The sequence below is a fragment of the Pagrus pagrus genome (assembly GCF_965226575.1).
Source record: "Pagrus pagrus genome assembly, chromosome: 8".
NCBI lineage: Eukaryota > Metazoa > Chordata > Actinopteri > Spariformes > Sparidae > Pagrus > Pagrus pagrus.
In genome coordinates, this window is record NC_140192.1 from 3,705,752 (window position 1) to 3,720,460 (window position 14,709).

Here is a 14,709-nt window from a genome sequence, read left to right on the forward strand (position 1 = left end):
CTCACTTTCAAACAAGTTCGACCCCTCAGTGAAAGAAATAAGTACGCAAACGTCATTTAAAAAGCCGATGTAGGTTGTTGACCCCGGCGGTCTGCGTCGCGTGCGGCGTGGCCGTCACGTCCAAAAACGAAGATCTTTGTCTTCCTGATCTTTCCTGTCACTCTCTCCAGTGGAAGCAACGTTTTTTGGGTTTTTTTTTTAAAAAAAAGGACACTGTGATGTGAGCATGAATAATTGTTTTAACTCCTAACATACCGCCAAGGTCCCAAGACCGGCAGCCAAACACACATGACAGGGTGAAAGGGAGAGAGGCGCTCCCGCAGTGGGTGGTGGTGGGGGTAGTGGGACGTCATGGAGCCAGTGTCCCGTCTGATTACAGCCAGAGGACTGGAGAGGCACGCTAATCCTCCACACACACACACACACACACACACACCAAAAACATAGATACACAAGAACACTCTCTCTGAGACAAAAACACACAACCAGCAAGGCAGAAAGACACACACACACTGACACACACAAACCCATTCAATCAAGAGATTACAGCCCCAAAAACCCCCCTGAACTCACTCCGGTCCCCTTGTCCAGGCACGACACACAACATAATGATATCACTACCAGCAGGACCTCACTTTGCCGCTCGGCCCGTTTGCTCACTGTACAGACCGGCTGTGGCCCCTCGCAGTCTCCCAGCTTTGAGTAGAGCAGCGTTGTCAGGTTATTATTGAGCATGTGTCCAGGGCCGTAGCAAGGATTTAAAGAGTATACTCAGATCATCAGTCCAAGATCTCACAGTGCACCCCCCCCCCTTTTAGAAATTTGGACCAGGCATCTTAAAATATATATATATATATTAATTGGAAGTTTTTGAATTAAAAACAAAAAGAAAAGTTCTTGACCTCACGGTGTCAGGAATAAAATTTTGGTGGGGAAACAATGAATCCCTTTTTCTTCATTATTACGTCTGCCAAGGAGGTTTTGTTTTCACCCCTGTTGGTTGGTTGGTTTGTTGGTTAATCAGCAGGATTACACTAAAACTGAACAGATTTCCATGAAACTTCAATGGACGATGGGTCTCAACCCAGAACTTTTGGTTAGGTTCAAGGCCCAAGACGATTGTGACTGGATTAAAGAAAAACAAACAAACAAGAGCGTGTTTTTCCCAGGGAGCTGAGAAATTAAGCCAATGCGGGAGTACCCAAAACTGCAGTTCATCCGATGGCCACTTGGCGTTGGCTCCAGAAGCGAGTCAATCCCCGTAAGAGCCCATGTTAAAATGTCCAACGTTACATAAACATGTTTACAGATGTGCAGGGGTGAATTTTTATATAACTCTCTTGTTTACTTTATATCTTGAAGTCACTCATAATTAGGGGCGTGGTCGCTTTCAGTGACAGGTAGTCTAGAGCCGTCTGCTTGGCTTCACCTCAGCTAATTACAGCCGCTGAACCTGATCTCTCGGACGTTTTTGTGGCGTTGGTGCCTTTTGGAGAATTATAATTCAGATATCAGATGAATAATATGGCTTCCTGTGCAGTTAATTGGACTAAAAGGCCAAAGTGGACGGATAGAGGCTGGTGTTCTGGATTAACGAGCCGGCAGACAGCAGCTGGAGCGAGACGAGCGCATTTTTATTTATTTATTTTTTTTACACTTTTGGGATTAAAATGTGGATTTATCTTCACTCTCGCTTGCTGTTTCGAGCCATGGAGGTGTTGAAATCCACAACTCTCTTATTTGACTGCTGAATGGAGGGACGTGCACTTCACTTCATGAACGTACAGGGAAGAGATGGGAAAAACGAGTATCTGTTGAGTGTGACTTTGCTCAGATTGAACACAAACACACGTATTGTGTCTGTTTGGGGCAAATACACCTCAAACTCATTGGGGGTCGAACTCATGCGAGTAACGTGTGAACATTGAAAGTTTATTAGCCCGAGCTAGGTTCGTGGGCTTGTTAAACTAACTAGGTTTGCTTCAGCTCCACCCAGTCAGGTGGAGTCAGGTGATGATCACGTGGCTCTGTCCACTATTTTATACACTAAGTGCTTTTTAAGTGAGAGTTGGTGCAACCAGGGCCGTCTCCAGTGCTGGCACAGGTCTGGCTATGCAAGACTACAGAGTCGATATTGGACTTCAGGTGAACAGAAACACAACTCCAGATTAATTCTACACCATAATAACTTAAAAGGCCAAAAGATCTGTCCAAAAATATGAGAATCAGCCCATGAAATCTTCATCAAATCGCCCAAATTTCCAGAAAAACCAGGCTGAGTCGACAGACGTGCTAGCGGCTCTGTGCTGGATGAGAAGTCAGAAGATCACCCAAGTTACGATAATTCATCCTGAGGGGGACGTGAATGTGTGCCGAATGTTATGACAATCTATCCAACAGTTCAGTCTGGACCAAAGTGGTGGCCCGACCAACAAACTGATGTTGTCATCCTAGAGCTGCACTGCGGGCTAAAAGCTGAGGCCATGACCTGAGCGTCTTTAATTATTGCTGTGGTCATACATGTGCCATAGTGGGTTTTTTCTGCGGTTCCCAACTCAACACATGCTACGGCTTTATAGTGCAAGTTGTGAGCAGTTCAACCAGTGGTTTTTCTGCTTGGGTTGTTTCATTTGAAGCATTTTTTAGTGGCCTGATGGAGTGAAATTAGTCACTACAAAAAGCAAAATAGTTTTTTTGTATGCCTTCAGCAGTCCTGACCCAATACTGGGAACCAATGTCTTACTTCATTAAATTAATACAATTTCCCAGCTAGCATTATTAAAAAATAGTCAAATCTGTAAAATGTATATTTGACACACATCGTTGTATCAAAAATAAAAATGCTACTGTCTGATTTGCCTTTTCTCGAGGGTCCCATGTGCCTCGGCGTCTCTTGGCAGGCTTCCCCCCTCTCCCTGCATCTCAGCTGCCCGTGCCGTCCTTTTGCAGCCTTGTCGCCACTAGTTGTACAAGCATGTTTGCAAACAGGCCAGACAAGACCACTGCTGTGAGACAAACACAAAACACAAACATCAATACAACAAACAAATCCATTCACACGGCCCTGTCCCTCCGAACACTGTGTGCACACGCAGCCTAATTTCAAAGCACTCACTCAGCCGGCTGTCAGATCCCATATTGTTTGCCAGGAGCGGCATTGTTTGGTTCATTCCCAGTGCATTTCTGCGATCTTGTCTCATTATTAATAGATGGTGTCAGAGAGTCGCTGGCCTCTCTGTCTGACAAGGCATTAGCATAAACACAGACTTCCTCTCAATATCTGTTTGCACCACACTGTTGACCTTTAATTATGGATGTCTAAATGTTTGTTACCTGTCCACTCAAGTGTGGGATTCTGTGCATGTGTGTGTGTGTCTGTGTGCAATCTACAGTGAGAGAGGAGCTTTTACTGGTTACAGCTTTGACTATTTAATGATGCTTTTATTAAGATAGATTGACACTGAGAACAAGAGCAGAATAAAACTTCTTCTCCTAAAATACAATATTCAAAGCAAAAATAAAGAAGGAATCATTAAAGGTCCGGTGTGTCTATAAGCAGGAATTTAATCAAATATTTATACATATGAATAATGATTAAAACATAATTGTGTTGTGAACTTGATAACCTTTTTACATACTGAGGGCCTCCGCCATGTTTCTACAGTAGCCCAGAACGAACAGAACAAACATCGGCTCTAGAGAGGGCCTTTCTTGTTTTTTACGAGATACGAGGGACATTCAGTTGGTTGCAATCTGCAAGATGCCACTAAATCCTACACACCGGACCTTTAAAAGCCACAATTTAAAACTACTGTTCTGTGTAAGGTGGCCTTAAAACAAGTTTTTCCATAGCATAACAAAGGACACATTCAGCCTGGATGTGTGTTACAGTTAATCACGGTCGTGGATAAGCAGCCAGTTTGTGGCAGACTCGCATCTTAGTTGGTTTGTGTTTTGGAAATGCAGAGGAGCGTCAGACAGGACCTTCTCGGTTAAAGTTGACATCTGCACTGCATCAACTGAGCGTTTATTCTGCAGGGTTCCCCGAGGTTCTGTCCTGGGTCCAGTGCTGTTTGCTTTATAATAATAATAATAAACTTTATTCATATAGCACTTTTTAAAAACAGAGTTTTACAAAGTGCTTCGACAAAGACAAAGCAAAATTGTATAGGACAAACAGAAGAGATTGGAGAGAAGTAGTAGAAGAACATAAGTAAAGAATAAGAAAGAGAAGGAAAAAGAAATGGGTTAATAAAACAAAAACATCAATATAGTCGACTCAGACGGTAGGAGCAAAAGTAAAAGGACGACATCACATAAAAGCAAGTCTATAAAAAAGAGATTTAAAAGAAGTTACCGATCCTGCAAGCCTTATCTCTTATAGCTTTGTATTGGCTTCCTTCAGGGAGCAGCTCCTCCACTCTGGACCTCTCTCCCTTTGGACTTCAGTTCTGTGGACACTGGTGACACATTTTAAAAAGCAGCTGCAGACCAATTTGTTTCGACTTGCTTTTGATTAACTTGTTGTTCATTTTCTTTAGCTTTGCCTCTCGTTGTTTGCTTTAATGCCTGTTGCTCTGTCTCTTTGTTTGCTTTTTGTTTGTCCTAAACTTATAACCACATTATCATTATTATTAGATGTCTAACGTCAGGTTGAGTGACCATATAAACAACCCTGTTCATTGTCATGTGATCTAATATTTGAAAATGAAGGAGGAACTGCCCAGTAAATGACTTGGCAAAGATCCAGATGTGCAATCATACGCTGTGACTCCACAGGAACAAGAGGGGAGCTGATTAACTCTATAGTGTGAGCCCAGTTCGCTCTCTAATAATCCTGAGACGATAATACATTCAGACACTCTGGCAAACATGTTTAAGAGTCGCTTCGTACAGTGTTGACACTTTCTGTTCCTGATCAGCAGCTATAGATATTTCTCAGTCTCAACAAAACTTTTACTTTAAACATTACTGAAGATCCAGTGGTCTCCAAGATTCCCAAATATAAACACTCAACCACAAAAAAGTGTATAAATGATGAAGAAAGACATTCCCTCTTTGACTTAATGCTGCATTCATTGAAAAAAAATCATGATTTAAACAACCATGTGTGCAACTTCAGGCATTTAAGTAAAATGTGAATAAAATGAACAGTTCTTCCACTATTCTTCATCGTCGTGATTATATATTCTGACCTCCTCGTCTTCTTCTCCTCGTCCTCGGCGGCTGTTAAAAGGTCTGCTGGTGTTTACATGGGTGTGATGTCTCCATCTCCTCAGCCCCGTCACCTGACACAGCATGCTTTTATTATAATAGCATCATTCCATTAGTATTAATAAAGTACTCCGTGTGTGTAGGAAGCCATCCATTCATCAAAAATGAATACAGCGGCATCTCCGCCCGCAGCTATCTGTGTTGTTGTTTTTCCCCTTCACTGCCTTTTGGTCATGCCTCTTCTCCCATCTTCTCTGCTCATTTTGTGTGTGTGTGTGTGTGTGCATGCATGATATACACGGACATCAGATGCATTTTTCTGGTTCTGCTGCTCTCACTGTCAGCGTCACCATCCTCGCCACACCTGGCAATTATTATGCAAAAATAACAGCACACAGCATTTCCATTAAGTGCGTTAATGCCACCGTCCGTTTGTCACCACGTGGCGCTGTGTTACCAGTGCTACCAGTATGAACATGTAGCCTAATGTGGCCCAACATGGCTCTTACTCAGAGGCGATAACAAGTCCTTTAAGTTATTCTCGGCGTGAACGAAGTCATAAATGTCACCATTATGTGAATATTGCTGTACCAGAATGACACTAGCGTCCGTCTTTTTTGACTAAACCTGTCAAGATCAGCTGAGGGAACAACCTCACCTCAGTCCCCGGGGCTGTTTTGGATTTCTTGATCACCTCACACAATCTTCATCAGCAGATAGAGCTGTAGATGTTCAAATTTCCATTTCTTGTGAGCACTTCAAGGACCTGTTATTTGTGTCAACTTTAAGGCTGAGGCTCAAAGTTTGTTCTAGACCATCAAACACAATCAACCACAAGGAAGAATGCATCTTAAATATGTACTGTATTTTAAAGAGGTCATATTATGCTAATGTTCAGGTTCATACTCTTATTCGGGGGTCCTAGTAGAACAGGTTTACATACTTTAATTTTCAAAAAATTTAGCTACAGAGTGAGACATCTCGCCTCTGTTCAATCTTTGGTGAGAGTTGCACATGCGCATCACTTAACGGGCAGGATGTAGCCAATCAGAGGCAAAGTAGCGAGCAATGCTGAGCAAGGTAGTGTGATCTAAAATAACGCTGCTACAGCAGTAGCATCTGTGTGTCTGCTGACTGACTGGAGGGTATATATTTTATAATAAATATATAAAAATATATATTTATATAACACCTGTTACATAGTGACGCACATAAGTTACGAAAGTAAAGGCTCGACTATGGGCTTTTTCACTTTGCAGATCTTTTAATGCTTCATAACACAATAAAGGAAAGGCAAAACCCCAAAAAGCAGAATATGCCCTCTTTAAAACACATTTCTTCAGGTTTACACTTGTGGCCCGGTGCTTTACGATGTGTGTAAAAGCCGTGGTTTGATTAAGATCATGGACATTTGTTGCATGTCTCTCTCTCTTCCCACATTTCCAGTCTCATGAATAAAAAGCAAAAATGCTGATGTTTGGCTGATCAGTTTGTAATGATTGACCAACTGACAGTAGAGTGTTTTTTTTTATTATTTCTAAACATGTTTCAGTTTCACTTGTCAGAATCCAATAAATCCTTTCATAAATTAAACACTTTTTGACCCAAACTAGCCTCAAGAATTTCACACAGCTGATCTGGTTTCTGACGCGTTCAGAGCAAAGTGCCATCGTGTCTGTCAGTCTAGTGTATGGCGAGGAGCAGCGGGTGTAACCGTGTACTCGCGTGCACTGACCAGCGTCGTTCAAAGCGTCAGCGGTGGAAAGGTGTGATATTAAGTGTGATTTTTGTGCTTAAAGTGAAAAAATCACACATCTCCCTGTGGTAACACCTGTCAATCAGATGTCTGTAACTCGTGTTTCAGGGGTCAAATCACTGAGGTCACACAGGAGAAGAAGAGAGGCCGTCTAACTTTTTACTAAAGCCACAGATGATCTACACCGACACTCGTCTCCACAGACATACAAAATACTACAGGACACCGAAATGAACATTATAGGAAACATTCAAACCTGAGAATAAATAATGTTTTATTAAAACAGCAGAGCTACTACTACAAACACTCAGGTTATTTTCAGTTCCTCCCTCTGTGTGATTTTCCCTCCTTCCAGTGTTTTTCCGTTCCTTTCCCTCACCTGTCCTTTTCCCGCCTCACTCCACCTGCACCTCATCTCCTCGTTAGTGTGTTTGTAAAATCTTTGTTCTCCTGTGTTATCACCAGTGTCTCCCCGTGGTATGTTTCTGGTTTTTGTGTTGGTGGTGTTTTCGTTGATTTGCACTTTGTTTAAGCCCTTTTGTTGCTACTTTGTCTTCTTGTCCTTTTGACTCAGTTTTGTTTTTCCTGGATTCTTCTCACCTTTTGTTTCTGAATCCTGCCTTTCATGTGTTTGCTGCACTTGTGTCGTCATCTTCCTACCATATTGTAACAAAAAGTGTGATCAGGTCATCTCTTCTCTTGACCCTTTGACTTTTATTCCCGTGTACTAAAGTAACTTCATGATGATGAATTTTTCCATAAATCTACTAAGTGATTAATTAACTTCTCTTTACAGGTTTAACGATATGATTGATTTTGCTTTACATTTGATTTCCGAGTTGAAACTGATTAATCCTCTAACCTTATCAGTTTTCATAGAGGTTGACTTTTAGATAAACAAAAGGAAAATAAACATCTTTTTGTTTGTAAAGGAACATTATGTAGTAATACATAACAGAACACAGCACACCCATCATAAATACAAATCCCAGGTTAACCCTAACCCGAACAATTTGTCCGGTGTAATGTATTCACCTGCACGATCGCAACAATTTTACGTCTTGAAAACGTTTGTCTCTAAAAAACATGTGGTTTTAGTAGTGCGGCAGTCAAAGTTTGCATAAGAACACAACTCAAAACGATAATGCCAAGCATAACACAACATAACCTGAACAAGAGACAAAAACACTTGGCTGTAACATGCGACCAGCTAAACCTCTGCTGCTGTACGATCAAAACCAAGTGAGTAAATAACTTCGCTAACACAGCCGGATATCAAGCAAGCGCAACAACACAGAAAGTTAAGCAGCGAGAGCATTTCAGAGGGAAACCAGGTGACATTTTTACTATAAAATATTATCCAGTTTCACCAAAATCAGTGCCGGAAGCATTACGAACTGTGATCCTACTCACTCACTGGGGGGGTAGAGTGGCTGAGACAGAGACACCATTAACCCAGATTACTGTGACATCAAAATTACTTTGTTATTTAAAGGTAAAATAACATTTATCAGTTTTGACTTTGAGAGATTAAATAAAAATAAAAAGCTTGTTCTGCTGGGTCTGTTTTTCTAAGCACTGAAATGTCGGATTGTGCCTTTAAAAGTTTCTGCTTTTAAAGGCACAATCCGGCCTTTAAAAGCAGGAACGGGAGACCGTTTGTGAACGTTCACAAAAACTAACGTCAAAGCAGGAAGAAGATAACAGCTGGGAGAATGTGAATCGTTAACTCTGAAAATCTACAAGACAACAAAGCGTCATGAGCTCTCGGACCGTACGTGAGAAGCCGGGCTCAAAGTGAGTTTATGAGAGTGTGTGAAGGGGCTGCCAGAATCAATCTGAGCAATCAATGTTAATAACTTGCTACCATGCTTATGTGTGAACTGGAGTTTGCCTGCGGGAGCGAGAGGTGTGATGCCGATCCTACGTGACAGGACCGCGGCCATCTTTGATCTCCAGAAGAAACGCCAGGAGATGGACGAAATTAACCCAAAGACAAAGGAGCGCCAACAGGTGTGGAGATACTGCAGCCGTGCGGCCTGTACAAACCACGCCCACTTCTTAGCAGCCAATGAGGTAAAAGCAGCTACAGAGTCCAAGCCACGCCTCCTACAAACAGGCTCACCTGTACACACTGGTGGCTGAGGAAGACCACCGATAATAAACAAATTGAAAATTAATTAATTTTATAATTAAAAAGAAAAAATCATATATTGATGCGTTTGAAGCACATCAATACATGACTTTCACCGCAAACAACGTGGTCTAATTAAAAAATGGACGGAAAATCAAAGGAGGAAATCAAAATAATTTGAAAAATAAATATAAATCACTTATAATATTTAATTTTAAAGCCTTTAGTGGCCGATACGGACGATGTGACGATATTGTCCAGCATCCCTCATTTAAAGCCTTTTTAAAACACATAGCACCACCTAACGTCAACTCCTGTTGTTCCCAAACTATTACCGATAACTCATCTTTTTGCAGCCCTAAAACACCCAACAGGTTTCTTCACGACCACTCCAGCATAATGCAAATATTCTGTAACTAAAAACGTGTAATGTTTGTCGGTGATAAGCCACCTTAAATGTTGAATCTTCTTGTCTCTTGCTGATGGTCATGATGTTGATTCAAGACAATGAGGACGAAATGAAACAGCATCAAACTCCGTCACACAGACGTTCTGATAGTGGTAGTTTTAAGTTGTTAACTTGTTTTTAATATATCAATATCAGACATCTTGTATTGTTAATGGTGTCAAACGAATCTGGGGTTTTCAGTCTGACTGTGAGCGTCCCTTCAGACAAAGCATGGAAAAAGTCAAGCTAATCTTTGTGATGTACTTTTGACAACTAATGAAATAACTGATGTTTTTCTCACTCCCATTCTCAAAGCTTTCCTTGAAACTGTTCACAGACTGCCCGCTGGAAAACCTCTGATGTAGATGCTTGATAATTCAGAACATAAGGTCCTGTACCGCCACCCTGTGGCAACTGACAGCAAACAGCAACTGGTGTATCTAATAATTAATCAGCCCGTTTTAACTTCTGTTGGCTCATCCGACCTGTTTTTAATTTAAAGTTGAGTTAACTTCTCATCACTGACTACATTTAACTCCACGTACGTACAAGAATTATAGAGGCGTCCACACATAACAGGTGCAGCACAGCTCACACATCCACTGAGATGTCAATCAAACAGGTCTGTCCCTTTTTAATTTGAACTATTTATTGATGGATTCATATTTCATTTGTTAATTCTATTTATAATTATATATATATATATATAATTTGTAAACTAATTTATTAATGCCTATTTTATTGTGCAATTAGTTCAATAATTCATTATTATTTCCGTGACCCTCGTGGTCCTCCATAGTAAAAACAAAGATGGGGAACATTAATATGTGAAAGGAGTTTCTGGCTCGATGAATGAAAGAATATTTGTGAGTTTGCTTCGTTTCCTCAGAAAATAGCTCCCAAACTTTTTAACGCTCGCATTAAAAACAATTGTGATTCTGAGTGACAGGAGTTGCTGAATGCATTGATGTAGATTGGGAATGATGAGTTAGAAAAAATGGTACAGTCTGCTTTAAAATTCAACATGGGAGCTTCTGAGGGTTGGTGGAGCTCTTGCTGCTTGAAAGTCTATACAGCCGAGAGAGCAAGTCTGTTTGTTTCTGTAATTAAATGCCTGCACCCAGCACAAAATGTGCTACTGATCTGATAGAAAACATTTTACAACACCAGGCCTGTGAAACAAAGCTGAGCTTGAGTCATTTAATGTGACAGCACAGAAGGACAAAAACTAAAGCAATCTAATTTATGAAGTGAAGTGTTGAGGATGAGTTCGGGAGACTCACCGCCTGAGGACAGAAGCTGCTCTGTGGCCACAAAGACCTGAATGAGCTGTCATCAAAATATATCAGTCCACAAAACTTGATTACAGGAAATCAGGCTTCAGTTCAGGAAACCGTCGTCCAGCGAGAGCGCCAGCAGCTGCGACGTCCTCAGCAGCCTGTTTGTCTTCCCACACTTTCAGCTCCTGGCTCCTCTCGTGTGTTGTCCCAGAGCCCTGCTCACCGCTCATGTGCTCGTCCTGGAGAAAGGAACAGAGACCATCAGTATACTGCAGATATATCTCTCAGATTTGATAACCCTGTAAAGTTCAGGTGATAGATACTCACACTGCTCCTGCTGCTCCAGGCTCCTGTGGTGGCTCGTCTCCATTGTTTGGCTCGTGGAGTCATTCGTTCAACTCGTCCATCACCTGCAGGAGGAGAAAGAGGAGCAGTGGTAGTTTCATGTCTCTTTGTGGAGGTTTTGTGTGTCATCATGGAAGTTGTGTGTCTTCGTGTGTATTCGTGGAGGTTTTGTGTGTCATTGTAGAGATTTTGTGTGTTATCATGGAAGTTGTGTGTGTCTTTGTGTGTATTTGTGGAGGTCTTGTGTGTCATTGTAGAGATTTTGTGTGTCATTGTGGAGGTTTTGTGTGTATTTGTGGGAATTTTGTGTGTGTATCTGTGGTGGTTTTCTGTGTATCTGCAGGGATTGTGCGTGTGTATCTGCGGGGATTGTGTGTGTGTATCTGCGGGGATTGTGTGTCTGTATGTGCGGTGCAGGTGAGGACAGTGAATCAACTGCCGGCGTCAGGCTAGCTTCTACCGTGGCCCTGAGCTTGTCCCTAGCCAGGCCAACGTGCGTCCACCTCGGCCTGAACTAAACACGCACACTTCAGGCACGCTTCTACCAACAAGGCCTCTGTAACCAGAGACTCTGTATGCTGGTGGGAACGCACAAGGGCTCATAGGATACGCTATTACCAATACCAGTCAGCTGACCAAAGCTCCTGCTTCTGCCATTGCCACAATGTGGCCACAGCTTACAGTGTAAAGGAGCGCACAAGGACATTTGCCATGCAAAATAGCTGAAGTACAGTCAAGTTAACCTGTAACAAAGAATGATAACACCAGGTTTGCCTAGCAGACCACTAACATCTGGATTGCTGTTACTGAACTTTTGATGTACAAGAACCGAAAACAAACCCTCAATACACTCAGAAGGATGTAGACAAACCAACAACCGCTCAAAGAGAAACCTTCCACAGGTTGCACTTCATTCAGGAGGGATATATCTATGACCAACAAGAGCATGACCAGAGGAACGTGAAAAAGAGCTCAAGGTGTCAACCTGGCCTCCAAATGCTCCAGATCACAATCTGATCAAGCATCTGAACCCTCGAGGCATTAACACAACCTCAGAGTGTAATGTGTCAGGCACCAGGCCGTTTACAGCAGAATTTTAAACCATGTGGGTTTTGAGGTGGGGCCTAAGTCTGCTCTGATTGGTCAGTTCACACAGGTCTGAGCCAAAACAAATTAAAACATGTCTCCGGTCATTCTGCTGGTGTTTGTAGCTCTCAGTTTGCTTCACTTCTACCATGAATGAGACCACGACAACTGCTTCCAAACCAAACACTTCACCACCGCACAGTTGCACGTCAGAAAAGGACTGTGATCCTTATCAGTGGCCTGCTGGGCGAATAGGCCGAAACTAATGTTACAGCTAGTCATGAAAGCTGTGTAACCACAAGGGGACACTGCCTATCAGAGGTACGATTGACTTGTTCACCCTTCTTCTAAAAACATCTTAGGAGGACTGACTAAGCTAACATATATAAATATAATCACTCTAACAATAATCTCTAAATCTCTCTCCCTATTAAAAGTCTAATTTAAAATGTAGACATCCCACCTCAAAACCCAAAACTTGGACTTGGCTCTGGCGCATTCCCACAGAAGCTCAACTGGATTGAGATCTGGGGAATTAGGAGGCCAGTCTGACACCATGAGCTCTTCCTCAGGTTCCTCAGACCATTACTGGGCAGTTTTTCTGCAGTGCTGCAGACCATTGTCCTGCTGGGGGGCCACTGCCATCAAGGAGTGCTGCAGCCATGAGGGGGTGTACTTGGTCTGCAACAGTGTTTGGGTGGGCGGTGCTTGTCAAAGAGGCGTCCACAGAAATGACAGAACTCGAGGTTTCCCAGCAGAACATTTGATTGTAACAAGATGATCAATGCTCACTTCACTTGTCAGTGGTTTTAATGTTGTGGCTGATCAGTGTACATGTTAAATAAAATATAATCTGTCAGTACACACAACATGCCTGCATATTGTGTGTATAAACTACTGTAGCTGCTCAAAATGACCTTCTAGCTGCTGACATACAACTTAACATACTGAGACATTATTAAACACAACACATGGAGCCTGTTCGCTACCTGTGCTGTACTCTGATATGCAGCTGTAACGATGTTAGTATGAACATGTTCACTTACACAGCAGATAATGGCGACATGCTAACACTCTCAACACGCTAGCTAACATGCAAACCGATCATAACCACTCACTTAAACTGAACAGTCAAGTTAGCTAACCAGGCTTCATGCTGTTTTAAAGAATAAATACATTTAAAAAAAATTCATGCCGATTTTACCGAAACAAGCGACTTGTATTGTGATAGTGTCCCAATTTGAATTTACTGTGGCATTATTCCTGTAATAAACACGGCAGAGAAAAAACGACCAAAATCACAAGGAGGTTTGGTGTACCTGACAAAACATAACGTCCATCATGGATTTATTATGATGTAGTTAGAGGATTATGTAAATACATTAAAAAAAAGACTAAGCCGACTTTACCAACAGTAGCTACTTGTTTTGAGATAGCATCCCAAATGTAATTTATTGTGCATTATTCCTGTAATAAACACGGCAGAGAAAAAACAATCAAAATCACAAGGAGGTTTGGTGTACCGAACAAAATAAAACGTCCATCACGGATTTGTTATGAGGTAGCTGGAGGATTATGTTCAAGCCGAATTTACCCCCACACTTTACAGTTCAATGTAAAGTGCGTTTCCAGCTTAATTTTCAGAGTTATTTCCTGAGAGGGATGCTGGCTCTCTGTTAACCCGCACAAACTTACTGTGTTTAGCTAACGCATGAGGGTAATTAGTATGCGGCGCTCACTGATATAAGAGGAACATCACCTGTGCTTATTACCGGAGATCGGTATATAATAACTGATCTATACACCTCACACACAGAGATAAATACACCTTTACTGAGCAGGTAACTGTACAAATAAAGCGGCTTCGCACAGAATAATTTACTGACCTTGTTCGTGTCCTCAGAGAAGAGCTGCTCAGATCCGAGTGAAGATCCGTCAGCGACATTTAAAGAGCATCTACAAGTTTTGGCGCGATCCCGCAGTCAGATTCGTGGGCGGGTCTTACTTTACGCGCGAAACAGCACATTTTGGCGCGCTCCACCTGTTGTCGTCACCGAGTCTGTGGGCGGGAATTATTTTTGCTTATTTTACCTGGCACAGATACACATATGTTAATAAGATTTAATAAGGTCATTTTTTACATTTTTAATTTATCTGGTCTGTTCTTGTTATTTTATTACTCGATCTAGTTCTTCATGAACTTTTTTTAAAATGTATATGTTAATGTGAATTAATTAAACATGATTATACATTTTCTTATTCAGCTTTCTGTCCTTGTATGTTTTTCATAAGGCTTTTAAACAAATGGTGACATTGAGCTTGGCATGTGTAGATTAAGTAGATTTAGGCTTTTTAAAGACCAAAACAGAGTCCCAGATTACAATGTGATCCGTCCCAGATTATCAAATTTTCGGTTAGAAAACATCTCAGGGATTACAGAAAGGTA

The 14,709-nt window shown here is 41.7% G+C and overlaps 1 long non-coding RNA gene across 1 annotated transcript; it reads right to left on the bottom strand.

Moving 5' to 3' along the window:
* Nucleotides 1-10,738: 10,738 nt before the first annotated feature.
* On the bottom strand, nt 10,739-14,236 carry LOC311260852. Its single transcript, XR_014623061.1, has 3 exons — nt 14,150-14,236; nt 11,160-11,242; nt 10,739-11,071 (listed from the first exon to the last, which is right to left on the bottom strand). It is a non-coding gene; the product is annotated as an uncharacterized lncRNA (long non-coding RNA).
* Nucleotides 14,237-14,709: the final 473 nt, after the last annotated feature.